This window comes from Prionailurus bengalensis, chromosome C1, assembly GCF_016509475.1.
Source record: "Prionailurus bengalensis isolate Pbe53 chromosome C1, Fcat_Pben_1.1_paternal_pri, whole genome shotgun sequence".
Taxonomy (NCBI): Eukaryota; Metazoa; Chordata; class Mammalia; order Carnivora; family Felidae; genus Prionailurus; species Prionailurus bengalensis.
In genome coordinates this window covers 177183995-177199412 of record NC_057345.1, presented here as the reverse complement: position 1 = coordinate 177199412, position 15418 = coordinate 177183995, and the positions used below count along the sequence as shown (strand labels likewise).

The window sequence follows — 15418 nt, the reverse complement described above, 5'->3', positions numbered from 1 at the left end:
GTAGCACAGAAGTAGCCATAAATAAGACATAAACAGATGAAAAATGCTCATGTTGTAATAAAACTTTATGTATGAGCACAAATTTGAAACTATAGTTTTCTGACCCTTGAACTTGAATAAACAACACCTAATTTAAAAAATTTTCAACTTTATTGGGATAATATTGGCATGGACAATTGTTAGATATTTAAAGTGTACATTGTGGTGAATTGATATACATATATGTTGTGAAAAGATCCCCTCTCCATCTAGTTAATTAACATACCATTGCTTCATGTATTTATCTTTTTTTCTTTTTTTGGTGAGAACTTTTAAGTTCAAATCTATTTGCAAATTTCAATTGTACAAGTGTTATCAACTTTAATCACTATGTTTTATCTGGCAACAAATTTTCTAGTCTCTGTTTCTATGAATTTCAATCCCCCACCCCTGGATTTTACATATGAGTGATGCAGTATTCGTCTTTCTCTGTCTGGCTTATTTCACTTAGCATAATGTCCCCAAGGTCCATCTGTGTTGTCACAAATGGCAGGATTTACTTCTTTCTCATGGCTGAATAATATTCCATGGTGTGTGTGTGTGTGTGTGTGTGTGTATGTGTGTGTGTGTGTGTGTGTGTGTAGATGTACCTTTGTTTCTATCTCTATATCATCTATATCTATCTATATCTCACATCTTTATCCACTCATCTGTTGATGGACACCTAGGTTGTTTCCTTATCTTGGCTATTGTAAATAATGGTGCAATGAACTTGGGAGTGCAAATATCTCTTCAATATTCCATTTTAATTTTTTTTGGAAATCTCTACTTTTAGGCTTATTCTTCCAATTTTTAAACATTGTCAACTAACTGAAAAAAAATTAAATGCTGTGTAAGTCAAACTAAACATGTGTCTGGGCTGGACCCAGTTTACTGCATCTGTGGAGAGTCTGAGCCATTACAGAATCAAGACAGGGTTGGGTGTGGAATCTGGGAGAGGAATGAATTTGCCAAAGAAAGCGTGTGTGAGGGAAATGACAGAGGTATAAGAGAGATGGAGCACTGGGCTAGGGAATAGAGCAGTAATGAGTCATTTAAGGAGTCAAAAGAGATCAGTTCTTCCATTTACATTTCTATTAAATAACTTTTATTGGGAAGATGCCAAAATATTTTATAATATTGTATTTTCTCTCATGTCTGTATCTTTATAGTTATTTTCAGGAAAACAAATAACATCATACGTAGATGATGGGAACTGTTAAGAACCAGGTGGTTTATTATTCAGGACTTTAGGGAGTAGAAAAGGAAAGAGTAGGGGAACTGTCTAGGAGTGGAGGATAGGCCTTGGAGTTCTGTCTGTAAGTAGAGTGGAATAGGGCTAGATGAATATGAGGAGAAAATGTACCCCAGGAATGATATTCAATATTTAGAGTGGAAAGAGAGAACTGGGATTAGACAAAAGTGGAGAATAGCCAGGAATCAAGTCCTGGTGGGCTGGGAGGTGTTTTGGCAGTGTTGGTCAAAGCAGAAGCCAAGGTGAGGTACTGAACTGGGTGGCCAAGATCAGAGCCAGAACTATTGAATACAGAGCCAGGGATCTGGAGGCAGTTTGGAAAGATATGCAAGGGGGACTGTGCCAACAATATGTACCCCCTGGTTTGGGAGTTTTCAAGTGGGAAAATTGCTGAGTTCGTAATACATATTATGTAACATAGTAATTCTTCTTAGGCTATTCTTTAAGTCAATGTTGAATTAAGAGTTAAACTAGATTTAAAATCTGGAATTTTGGTTAAAAAAATTAAAACATCCAAACATATCATCTTTCCAACAAATGTTTTTTAAACAGACCTTTCAGCCAAGTTGCCTAAGAACAACAGTTGATGAGAACTGCACGTCTTCAAACACTGTCTACTGCAGGATGGAAACAGGAACCTCTGGGAATATCTGTGAGTCATAAAATGTTGTAAGGAACTTTCCAAAACGTTTTCTTGCTAGGATGGAGAGTTCTAATCTCATATTGGCAGGCTCTGTTGGCCACAAGGTACACTGTTTACTTTGATTCCTATTCAGCTGTCCTTCATGACCTTGGTTTATCAAGTTTTTGATATATTAGAACAGAAGACTTGCATAGAATGACAAGATTGTAACCCCTTCTGTTCTTCTTGTCTCTTAAAAGAAATACAAATAATGATCCCAATCTATGCTTCCTCTGTGAGTATGTTTAATTCAGTTGTCTTTGAAGGAAGTAGTTTGGATTACTCCCACAATTTTGAAAGCTTATAGTACTGGTAATTGAAGACATACGTTTTCTTTTAATTAAAAAAACATGTCAAAAAGCACTTCATAATTCTGTCAGAAAAGGGTATTTCTAAGTGTGGTGTGTCTGAATGCACTGGGGTCATTTAATCTAGTTTAAATATTAGTGCTTGAATTTGGAGAAATATAGACACAAATGCATATCTGATGAACATAGCTATCAATGTTAAGAATGGACCAAAAAGTGGGCCAGAAAAAAGAATATCCAATCATAAATTCTTTGAGTGTGAATAATTTCTCAATTTATTGTTTACAGATTTTTTCTATTTTTATTTAGTTTTTAAAGCAGAGGTTCAAAAGGTTTTGATTATTGTACAAAACTGTTCAGTCACCACCCAAATCATTATGTAGAACATTTCCATAACCTAGAAAGTTCCCATGTGACCCTTCTAGTCGTTCTTCCACCACCCCTCTCCTCCACACATTAGAAACAGCAGGGATTGGTTTTGCATGTTCTTGGACTTCATAAAAGTTGAATCATAGAGTATATACTTTCTTGGGTTTGGCTTCTTTGGCTCAGCATGTTTTTAAGATTCATCCAAATTGTGTGTTTAAGTTGTTCATTCCTTTAAACTGCTCAGTAGTATTCCATTGTATAAGTATATACCACTGTCAGTTCTTTTGATGATAAACATTTGCACTGTTCCCAATTTTGATTATAAATAGGGCTGTAAAAGTCATTTTGTAATGTATGTTTTAATATCCCTTAGGTAAATACCTAGGAATGGGATTCCTGCATCATAAGATTTTATAAGAAATTGCCAAACAGTTGATTATACAATTTTACAATCTTACCAGCAATGAATGGAGTTCCATATCCTTGTCATCTTCAGTATTACTAATCTTTTTGTTTTAACCTCTCAAGCGAGATTGAAACATTAGTACATTATGTTTTTTTTTTTTTTGCATTTCTCTGATTACTAATGATGTTGAGGAACTTTTTGTGTGTTTATTGACCATCTCTATGTCTTGCTTTATGAAGTATCTCTTTGATTTTTTTTACATATTAAAAAATGTACTGGTACTGCCATCACTGGGTCATGGGGTAAATCTGTTTTTAACTTTTTGAGGAAACTGCATACTGTTTTCCACAGTGGCTGCACCAGTTTACATTCCCACCAACACTATAAGAGGGTTCCCATTTCTCCACATCCTCACCAACACCTGTTGTTTCTGGTGTTGTTAATTTTAGTAATTCTGACAGGTGTGGGTGGTATCTTATTGTGGTTTTCATTTGTATTTCCCTGATGATGAATGATGTTGAGCATCTTTTCATTTGTCTGTTAGCCATCTTAATGTCTTCTTTGGAAAAATGTCTGTTCATGTCTTTTGCCCATTTCTTAACTGGGTTCTTTGTTTTTTGGGTGTTGAGTTTGATAAATTTTTTATAGATTTTGGATACTAACCCTTTGTCAGATATGTCATTTGCAAATATTTTCTCCCATTCCAAAGACTGCCTTTAGTTTTGTTGATTGTTTCCTTTGCTGTACAGAAGAAGCTTTTTATCTTCATGAAGTCCCAATAATTCATTTTTGCTTTTATTTCCCTTGCCTCCAGAGATATGTCTAGTAAGAACTTGCTAGGCCAAGGACAAAGAGGTTGCTGCCTGTGCTTCTCTAGGATTTTGATGGTTTCCTATATCACATATAGGTATTTCATCTATTCTGAACTAATTTTTGTGTATGGTGTAAGGAAGTGGTCCAGTTTCATTCTATATGTTACTGTCCAGTTTTCTCAACATTTGTTGAAGAGATTGTCTTTTCCATTGGATATTCTTTCCTGCTTTGTTGAAGATTAGTTGACCATATAGTTGTGGGTCCATTGCTTGGTTTTCTAGTATGTTCCATTGATCTATGTGTCTGCTTTGTGCCAGTACTATACTATCTTGATGACTACAGCTTTGTAATATAGCTTGAAGTCCAGAATTGTAATGCCTCCAACTTTGGTTTTCTTTTTCAGGATTGCTTTGGCTATTCAGGGTCTTTTGTGGTTCCATACAAATTTTAGGATTGTTTTTTCTAGCTCTGTGAAATGCTGGTGGTATTTTGAAAAAAATTTTTTCAACGTTTTTTATTTATTTTTGGGACAGAGAGAGACAGAGCATGAACGGGGGAGGGGCAGAGAGAGAGGGAGACACAGAATCGGAAACAGGCTCCAGGCCCCGAGCCATCAGCCCAGAGCCTGACACAGGGCTCGAACTCACGGACCGTGAGATCGTGACCTGGCTGAAGTCGGATGCTTAGCCGACTGCGCCACCCAGGTGCCCCAACTGATGGTATTTTGATAGGGAGTACGTTAAATGTGTAGATTGCTTTGGGTAGTATAGACATTTTAACAATGTTTGTTCTTCCAATCCATGAGCATGGGATATTTTTCCATTTCTGCATCCTTTTCAACTTCTTTTCTAAGTGCTCTATAATTTTCAGAGTACAGATCTTTTACATCTATGGTTTGGTTTATTTCTAGGTATCTTACTGTTTTTGATGCAATTGTAAATAGGATAGATTCCTTGATTTTTTTTTTTCTGCTATTTCATTATTGGTGTATAGAATTGCAACAGATTTCTGTGTGTTGATTTTACATCCTATGACTTTGTTCTGGCAATATTTTGGTAAAGTCTTTTTAGTATTCTATATAGAGTATCATGCCAACTGCCAAGAGTGAAAGTTGGACTTCTTCCTTGCCAGTTTGGATGCCTTTTATTTCTTTTTGTTGTCTGATTGTTGAGGCTAGGATTTCCAGTACTGTGTTAAATAACAATGGTGAGAATGGACATCCAGTCTTACTCATGACTATACAGGAAAAGCTTTAAGTTTTTCCCCATTGAGGATGATAATAGTTGTGAGTCTTTCATATGTGGCTGTTGATGTATGTTCCCTCTAGCCCTACTTTGTTCGGGTTTTTTGTCAAGAATGAGTGCTGTATTTTGTCAGATTCTTTTTCTGCACCTACTGAGAGGTTCTTATCCTTTTTTATGTTACTGTATGTCACACTGATTGATTTGCAAATATTGAACCACCCTGTAACCCAGGAATAAATCCCACTTGATAGTGAATAATTCTTTAAAGTATTGTTAGATTAGACTTGCTAGTATCTTGTTGAGAATTTTTGCATCCATGTTCATTAGGGGTATTGGCCTGTAATTCTACTTTTTAGTGGGGTCTTTGTCTGGTTTTAGAATCAAGGTAATGCTGGCCTTGTAGAATGAGTTTGGAAGTTTTCCTTCCATTTCTATTTTTTGGAACAATTTGAGAAGATAGGTTTTAACTCTTCTTTAAATGTCTGGTAGAATTACTCTGGAAAGACATATGGCTCTGGTCATTTTTTTGTTGGGGGGATTTTTGATTCAATTTCGTGTTTATGGATCTGTTGAAATTATCTACTTCTTCCTGTTTCAGTTTTGGTAGTTTGTGAATTTCTAGGAATTTGTCCCTTTCTTCCAGATTGCTCAGTTTGTTGGCATATAATTTTTCATAATATTCTCTTATAATTGTTGGTGTTTCTGTGGTGTTAGTTACGATCTCTCCTCTTTCATTTATGCTTTTATTTATTTGGGTCTTCTCTTTTCTTTTTGATAAGTCTGGCTAGGGGGCTTATCAACTTTATTAATTCTTTCAAAGAACCAGCTCTTAGTGTTGTTGATCTGTTCTACTGTTTTTTTGTTTGTTTGTTTTTTGTTATTTGTCTGTTTCTATATTGTTTATTTCTGCTCTAATCTTTATTCTTTCCCTTCTTCTGCAGGCTTTAGGCTTTAGGCTTTATTTGCTATTCCTTTTCTAGCTCCTTTAGGTGTAAGGTTAGGTTGTGTATTTGAAACTTTTCTTCCTTATCAGGTAGACATGTATTGCTATATACTTCCCTCTTATGACCACTTTTGCTGTATATCAGAGGTTTTGGACTGTCATGTTGTCATTTTTATTTTCTTCCCTATATTTTAAATTTTCTTCTTTAATTTCCTGGTTACCCATTCATTATTTAGTAGAATGTTCTTTAACCTCCATGTATTTGTGGGTTTTCCAAATTTTTTCTTGTGGCTGACTTCAAGTTTCATAGTATTGTGGTCTGAAATTATGCATGGTATGATCTCAATCTTTTTGTACTTGTTGAGGTCTGATTTATGACCCAGTGTGTGATCTATTCTGGCGAATGTTCCATGTGCCCTCGAAAAAAATGTGTATTCTGTTGCTTTAGGATGAATATTCTGAACGTGTCTGTTAAGTCCATTTGGTCCAGTGTGTCATTCAAAGCCATTGTTTTCTTGTTGATTTTCTGCTTAGATGATCTATCCATTGCTGTAAGTGGGGTGTGAAAGCCCCCTGCTATTATTGTATTATTATCAATGAGTTTCTTTATGTTTGTTATTAATTGATTTATCTATTTGAGTTATTTCAAATTGGGGGCATAAATATTTACAATTGTTAGATTTTCTTGTTGGATAGACCCCTTACTTATGATATAATACCCTTTTTCATCTCTTATTACAGTCTTTGGTTTAAAATCTAGTTTGTCTGATATAGCTGTGGCTTTCTTTTGATGTCCCTTAGCATGATAGATCATTCTCCATCCCCTCACTTTCAATATGGAGGTGTCTTTAGGTCTAAAATGAGTCTCATTTTTTTATTAAAAAAATTTTTTTTTCAACGTTTATTTATTTTTGGGACAGAGAGAGACAGAGCATGAACGGGGGAGGGGCAGAGAGAGAGGGAGACACAGAATCAGAAACAGGCTCCAGGCTCTGGGCCATCAGCCCAGAGCCTGACGCGGGGCTCGAACTCATGGACCGCGAGATCGTGACCTGGCTGAAGTCGGATGCTTAACCGACTGCGCCACCCAGGCGCCCCGAGTCTCATTTTTTTAAATCAATTCTGATACCCTGTATCTTTTGATGCGAGAATTTAGTCCATGTATAATCAGTAATTATTCGTAGATAAGAATTTAGTGTCATTGTATTACCTGTAGAGTTGCTGTTTCTGAGAGATTTTCTGTGTTCCTTTCCAGTCTTTGTTGCTTTTGGTCTTTCCCATTTAAAGAGTTCCTTTTAATATTTCTTGTAGGGCTGGTTTAGTGGTCACAAACTCCTTTAGTTTTTATCTGGGAAAGTCTTTACCTCTCCTTCTGTTCTGAATGACAGCCTTGTTGGATAAAATATTCTTGGCTGCATATTTTTTCTCTTCATCGTGTTCAATATATCATGCTACTTGCCTTCTGACCTGCCAGGTTTTTGTAGAGAGATCTGCTGCTGACCTGATTTATCCTCCCTTGTAGGTTAAGGATTTATTTTCCCTTGCTACTTTCAGGATTCTTTCCTTTGCTCTTTATTTTGCAATTTGTACTATGATATGTCTTAGTATTGGCTGGCTTTTGTCGAATTTGATGGGAATTCTCTGTACTTCCTGATTGTGGATGACTGTTTTCTTCCCCAGATTAGGGAAGTTTTTAGCTATAATTTGCTTAAATAAACCTCTGCCCCTTCCCCCCTCTCTTCTACTGGGACTCTGTTAACATAAATGTTATTATGCTTTATGGAGTCCCTGAGTTCCCTCAGTCTATACTCATTATCTAATACTTTTCTTTCCCTCTTCTTTTCAGCTTCATTATTTTCCATAATTTTATCTTCTGTATCTCTGATTTGTTCATCTGCTTTGTCCATCGTCATTGTCATTGCAACTAGTCAGTTTTGGATCTCAGTTAATAACATTTTTTTTTTTTTTGTTTAGGACTAACTAGTTTTTAGGTCTCTTATCTCCACAGAAAGGGATTCTTTAGTGTCTTCTATGATTTTCTCAAGCCCAGATCATTTCCTTATGATTGTTGTTTTAAATTCTGGTTCGGAATTATTACTTATATCTATTCTGATTAGATTCCTGGCTGCAACATCTTCCAGTTCTCTTTTGTTTGTATGGATTCCCCTGTCTTGGTATTTTGTCCAGGTCTCTGTCTTCTGTGTATTTAGGAGAGCCTGTTATGTTTCCTGCTCCCGAGAGTAATGGCCATGTTAAGAAGAGGTCATGCACTGTCCAGGGCCTGGCACTTCAAGAAGATTTTATAGTGTATGCTGTGTTCACCCAGCTACTGTGTTTTGGCTGCTCTTTCCCTCAGATCAGTACTCTGTAGAGCTTCTCCTTGCCTGGAGTGTTTGGACCTGTTCTAGTGTATGGTGCATTCTAACTAGGTGTGTTTTGGTCTGCTTGTTAGAAAAGGCTAGATTCTATTTTCCCTGGACCAGCACTTTATGATCAGTAGACTTGGTACATGTTGGGGGTTTGTGCTCATCTTCTCTGGGAGAAGCCTGCTGCACTGGTTCTCAGGCAGATTTGCCCTTGTAAAGATGCACCTGCAGGGTGCAGTGATAGGGCTTGGTGCAAGCCACTCCAGCCTCCATTGGGGGTGCTTTATTGATCACTGAAGTCTATGCTGATGGGCAAGGGGAAAATGGTGTCATCCCACTGTCTCATCCCCTGAGAGGGGAGTTTGCACCCACCACCATTCAGGAAGCCCTCACAGAAGAGTGAACAATCTCCCCTCTCTGTCCCAGGCTTCTGTCAGAACCTTGCCTTCATCCTTTCTATGTCTGAGCCATCCAGCTGTCTGGTGGTACAGTACTCCTGTATTTTATTTCAGGTGTGTGACTGGGTTTCAAAGTTCCAAATTTTAGGGACCAGGCAGGGCTTAGACCCAAGCTAATTCTCTGGGGGGGGGTGTCTCACTACACTATGGAGAGTTCCAGTTTGTCCCAGAAAAGTAGTTGCATGACTGTGTGGGGCTGAGTATGCAGTAAAGTGGAGTATAAAGCTGGCTTCTAGGTTAGCTCCTTTCACTAGGTGCCTCTGCTTTTATGCTAATTAAAAGGACCACTCAATGACATCCCCTTCTTTTTTGTCCCCTGAGAGACAGTGCCACCTCTCCCAAATACACTCCAAGAAGGTGAACTGTTTCTCCCCATGTGACTCAGGAGATCCTAAGAGCACACTGTCCATTCCTGGGATCTGCCCTCCTTCATCACACACAGCCCACCAGACACAACCCCAGCCCCATCACCACTAAGCCCACCAGACACAACCCCAGCAATGGTGTAGACTTCTAAAGCTACAATTTGAGCTTTACTGCTTATAAAAACTTGAGATAGTCAGCCCCTCTCCTTTGCCTAACGTTTTTGGGGAAGAGTTTTTCTTGTGCAATCCCCTGTGCACTGCTTTCACTCTTTCCCTCTCCTCTCTTTCTCTCTTGCTCCTCTTTCTGTGATCAGGGCTCTTCCTCTCCACAGCATCTGAAGTTCTTCTTCCAATCAACTCTGAAGCTCCTACTTTCCACCATCTGGCCATTTGTCTCCCTCTGGATGTGCAGTTTGTTCTCTCAGTCCTCATATTGATTTTTGGCTGTTCACAATGATTTGATATTTTTCTGGATGTGTTTGAGGGACGAGGAAAGTATAGGGTTCCCCTACTACTCCACCATCTTAACTCCTCTGCCTAAAGGTTTTATTTTAAAGTAATCTCTATATCCAGCATGGGGCTCAAACTCACAACTTCGAGATCTAGAGTTGCATACTTCACTGACTGAGCCAGCCAGGTGGCCCTTGCAACCTGCTTTTTAAGCTTAATGATGCTTTGTAAATTTTGACTTGCTCTAATTGCTTTTTTTTAAAGTTCTTATTTAAATTCCAGTTAGTTAACACACAGTGTAATAATAGTTTCAAATGTACAGTATAGTGATTCAACACTTTTGTAGAAAATCCAGTGCTCCAATAAATGAACATAGGTGAAGGGAAGGAAAAATGAGATAAAAATAAAGGGGGAGATAAACTATAAGAGACTCTTAACTCCAGAGAACAAACTGAGGTTGATGGAGGGGAGGTGAGTGGGGGGATGAGCTAAATGGGTGATGCATATTAAGGAGTGCACTTATTGGGATGGGCACTGGATATTATATGTAAGTGATGAATCAATAAATTCTATTCTTTATATCAAAAAAAAAAAAAAGAAAATCCAGTGCTCATCACAGCAAGTGCACTCCCTAATCCCCATCAATGAATTTACCCATCTCCCCACTCACCTCTCTTCTGTTAACTATTAGAAAAATATCTATTCATGTCTTCTGCCCATGTTTTAATGGGATTGTTAATTTTTGGGTGTTGAGTTTATAAGTTTTTTTATATACTTTGGTAACAGTTTCTTCTTTATAGTTAAGGGTCTGTTTCTTGCTTTGCCGCGCTCTTTTTTCCCACTCTATTTATTGGTTTTGTTTTTTAAATTCCATCTATGAATGAAATCACATGGTATTTGTGAATGAAATCACATGGTATTTGTCTCTCTTTGATTGACTTTATTTGCTTAGCATAATACTTTCCAGGTCCATCCATGTTGTGCAGATTGCAAGATTTCATTCTTTTTTATGGCTAAGTAATATTAACATATATATATGTATATATATATATATATTCATGTCTATCTATCTATCTATGTATCTATCTATCTATCTATCTATCTATATCACATTTTCTTTTTCCATTCATCAGTTGATGGAGGTTTGGCTCTTTCCATAGTTTGGCTATTGTAGATAATGCTGCTATAAACATTGGGGTGCATGTATCCATTTGAATTAAGGTTTTTGTATTCTTTGGGGTAAAAACATTTTAGTGCCATTGCTGGATCGTAGGGTGGTTTTATTTTTAACTTTATGAGGAACCCCCATACTGTTTTCCAGAGTGGTTGCACCATTTTGCATTCCCAACAGTTTAAGAGGATCCCCCTTTCTCCACATCCTTGCCTACACATGTTGTTTCTTGTATTGTATTTCTGACAGGGGTGAGGTGGTATCTCATTGTAGTTTTGATTTGTATTTCTCTAATGATCAGTGATGTTGTACATCTTTTAAAGTGTCTGTTATCTGTATGTCTTCTTTGGAAAAATGTCTATTCATGTCCTCTGCCCATGTTTTAATTAGATTATTCATTTTTGGGTGTTGAGTTTTGTAAGTTTTCTTTATATATTTTGGACACTAACTCTTTATCAGATATGTTATTTGCAAATATCTTCTCCCATTCTTAGGTTGTATTTTCATTTCTTTTCTTTTAATCTTTCAGTGGGATAAACTTGAAACTCTCAAATATATGCAAATGTGTAAGAGTAAATAATTTAGGAAAAATCATTGCAGATCACACACACAAACTTATACATACGAATGATTAAGTGCTAAATAGGTGGAAAACATGTGAAAGAAGATGCATGTGTGTGTTGGAGAGGTATGTAATTGTTTACGGCAGTGCTTTTCAAACATTTCTGTTGAAGGACCACTAAAGACAAAAAAGAAGAAACATGGATGGTAGGGAGTAAGAGAGGAGTAATGAGGTGCAGGCTTTTCTTCATGTCATGTTTTAATTGAAAAGTTTATGTAATTTTCATTTTATTTCATGCCATATTCATTTTTATCTTAATATAAAGACAATAATAGGTACAGTTATTTTATTCTCAAATATGATTAAAATAGGCACCTGAAGGAGCTATGTCATGTCTAGCTTTGCTCTTGAGCATCTCTTGGCACAGTAAATCATATGTTGGGGATTTGCATACTTTTATTTGAGGAACACAGATGTATAATGATGAATAAATGAATCATAGTCTGGTGCAGCTTGTGTATTTGGAGGCAGCATTCTGATTCTGACAGAGGTTTGCTTGTCAGTAGCTAAAGCAGCTCTGTCAAAATTCCAGCCCATTCAAAGAGGCTGTATACACAGATGCCCCCAAACTTCACTGTCTTTGGCTTCTCTTCAATCCCATCTCCTAGGATTGGGGGAGGAGATAGAGTGATATTTGTTCCACAAATTAATTGAAAGTAAAAGTAGGTGGTAAAAATTTAATGGTTTGATTTTTAGCTACTTTAAAATAACACCTTGTCAAAATAACTTCATCAAAATATCATTTACCTGTTAGGTACTATTACTTGAAGAAGTTAATAGAGAAAGAAAAACTTTAGAAAGAATATGCTGTGGTGTAGAATAAGTTTAAAGGGCTTCTTGTTGGGCCGATTTGATAAGCTCATGACAATTAATCCTCCTTTTTTGAAAAATTGAATTAAATAAGTAGAAGAAGGAGGTGTACAGAGGGAATCAACGAATTCAAGACCGACATAGAAATCAAAGGCCAGAAGATAGTGAGAGAAGTGGAGAATTTAGTAAAAATGGGTAGTCGAGACAGGGGAACTCCCTAAACATTTTGATTAGGCCATAAGTAGTGTCACATAGGTTGACACTACTGGTGAGGGAAACTTAATTGGTATTTTTTTGCCCTTATATTAGTTTGCTAGGGCTGCAGTGACAAAGTACCACAAACTGGGTGACTTAAACAGCAGAAATTTATTGTCTCACAGGTCAGAGGCTGGAAGTCCAAGATCAAGGTGTCGACAGGATTAGTACCTTCTGAAGGCTGTGAGGGAAGGATCTGTTCCTCTCTGTCTTGTAGATGATCATCAGTATGTTCACATGGCATTCTCCCTATATGACTACTTCTGTGAGCAAATTCCTCCTTTTTATAAGGATACTAACTAATTGGGTTAAAGCCCACATTTTACTCACTGTAATTACCTTTGTAAAGATCCTTCCTCCAAAAAGGTCACATTCTTGAGTTCCTGGGGGTTAGGACTTCAACATGGGCAGGATGGTGGGGGGCGGGGGTGTGTGTGACACAATTCAACCTCCAATATATTTCTTTATACTTTAACTTCATTTTATAAGTTAGTTTCGCACCAACTCTCCTCTCAGACACTGGGATGAGATGAAATATTAATGCAGTTTGAATTCAGCCCTGGCTGGGACTGCTCATATCAGTGGTTGCAGACACAAGTGCACTACTGTGGGTCAGATATATAGTCTAGAAAAAGAAACAACATGATGGTATCTCAGTTCTGTGTATCATGCATTGGTCTAGAGAATTCAGGAGCTCTGAGTTACAAAACACTTCTAAATTTAATACTAAAGAGAAAACATTTGTTAGGGACGAGTGAGTGCTTATGTTTTTATTTCATTAGAATTACAATCACACTTACTCTCCTATATCTTGGTCAATCAGATACTCTTGGACACCAGCTAATCAATTTTACAATTTTTAAATTTCAGTTTGAGACGTTTTGCATGTTGACACACAACTGCTTTTGTCACCTGCAAATAAGTGTACCTCTAGTGTAATTTTACTGGGTCTGCACTTTAAACATAGAAATGATTCTCATTAACTTAAAGTCACCTAAGTTTTGGATTACCTGCTTTTGGGTTTTATATATACTTTCCCCCCTCCATCAATGTGGGATGGGTTCTTGGCTTAAGTAATCAAACTGGCAGATTAAATGGTTTGGAAAATTTGGTAATATGTAGAAATAAATTATTGAAAAATTTTATATGTTCTTTAAAGTCAAGAATATTATTAAGAGTCATTGCTGGTCATTAAGAATGTGGCTTCTTGAACTACACAATCTTGATTCAATCTTAGGACCTAATAGTACATGAAAAATGTTTATAATATTACCTGAAATACAGGAAGTAGTCTATATGTGTCATTTTTTATTGCTATCAAAGAACAAAATATATTTAAAAGCAATAACATGGGGGCGCCTGGGTGGCGCAGTCGGTTAAGCGTACGACTTCAGCCAGGTCACGATCTCGCGGTCCGCGAGTTCGAGCCCCGCGTCGGGCTCTGGGCCGATGGCTCAGAGCCTGGAGCCTGTTTCCGATTCTGTGTCTCCCTCTCTCTCTGCCCCTCCCCCGTTCATGCTCTGTCTCTCTCTGTCCCAAAAATGAATAAAACGTTGAAAAAAAAAATTAAAAGCAATAACATGAAATAACATCAAAACTAAATGAATATTTCTTATAATTTATATGGAGAAAATAATGCTAGAATAATCAAAATCACTTAAAAATCTCATTCCTACTAAAATTCTAGCTAGGAAAATTGATATTTGAGACTTTGCCAGTAGGTATATACTATCCACAAAATAATATTAATGACTTGAACTCTGTGGCATTTTAATTACTATAGAACACCATGCAGATTAGTGTACCATTCTGCAGAAATGACTTCACAAGTTCTTTTTTAAAAAATAATATACCTTGGACTTCATATAAAGGCTAATAAAAATAAGATTATAAATAATCTCTTTATATTTTCTGGAAAACCACCATCTATTATTCCATGTGTAAACAATCACTTGATACATCCCTTTAAAAAATAATTTATTAATAGGGAAATATTTCTGGGGCACCTGGCTCAGTTGGTTGAGTGTCCAACTTTGGCTCAGGTCATGATCTCACTGTTCGTGGGTTCAAGCCCCGTGTCGGGTTCTGTGCTGACAGCTCACAGCCTGGAGCCTACTTTGGATTCTGTGTCTCCTTCTCTCTCTGGCCCCCACTCATGCTCTCTCTCTGTCTCTCAAAAATAAATAAATGTTAAAATAGGGAAATGTTTCTTTTGCCTGACAAACTTCTCTGCTTCCTTTTATTAAGAAACAAGAATAGTAAGCCCATTGTTTTTATTTTTGTGCATGGTAAGGCACAGAAATGGCAGTGAGTTCAAAGAACTTTCTTTTCTTTCTAGTCATAGAGAAATGCTCTTTTCTTCCAATCACCTTGTGTCTGGGTGGGAGTGTATGACTAGTTCTGGTCAACAGAGTATGAATGAATATATGCCAGTTCTAGGTTTGGCCTCTAAAACCTCTTCAAATTTCCACATGCTTTCTCTACGCTTGTGAGCTGGTTAAATGCAGAGGATCTGGCAGAAAGACCCTTTCTAAGGAAGGGTCTGGAATATGGTCTTATCACAAGATGAGAAGAATTCTGATCACTAAGACACTGCTTGAAGGAAAGATGTCCTGAAGAGTTACCCAACCAGAAATATACACATTGGATTTAGCATGACAAAACAATAACAACAGAACTAAAAAGACCCCCCGCCCCACTCCAATCATGTATTGGTCCTAGACTGCTGAGAGATTTTTTTTTTTATTGTTTGTTATATAGTACCTGGCATATACCTTGGCAACCAGAGTGTTAAAAATGTGCAGTGATAGGAATTTATTAGTTTTGTTTTTGTTTTGTGTACTAAATTTCTCCTTCTTTTCTTCCTTTTTCTTTCTTTCTTTC

The 15418-nt window shown here is 37.0% G+C and overlaps 1 long non-coding RNA gene across 1 annotated transcript in view; it reads left to right on the top strand.

The window, feature by feature from the left end:
- Positions 1–1827: 1827 nt before the first annotated feature.
- LOC122481557 overlaps positions 1828–15418 on the top strand; it is a 94338-nt gene continuing 80747 nt past the window's right edge. Inside the window, exon 1 of the long non-coding RNA XR_006296886.1 lies at positions 1828–1925. This is a non-coding gene — a long non-coding RNA (uncharacterized LOC122481557). The remainder of the gene's footprint in view (positions 1926–15418) is intronic.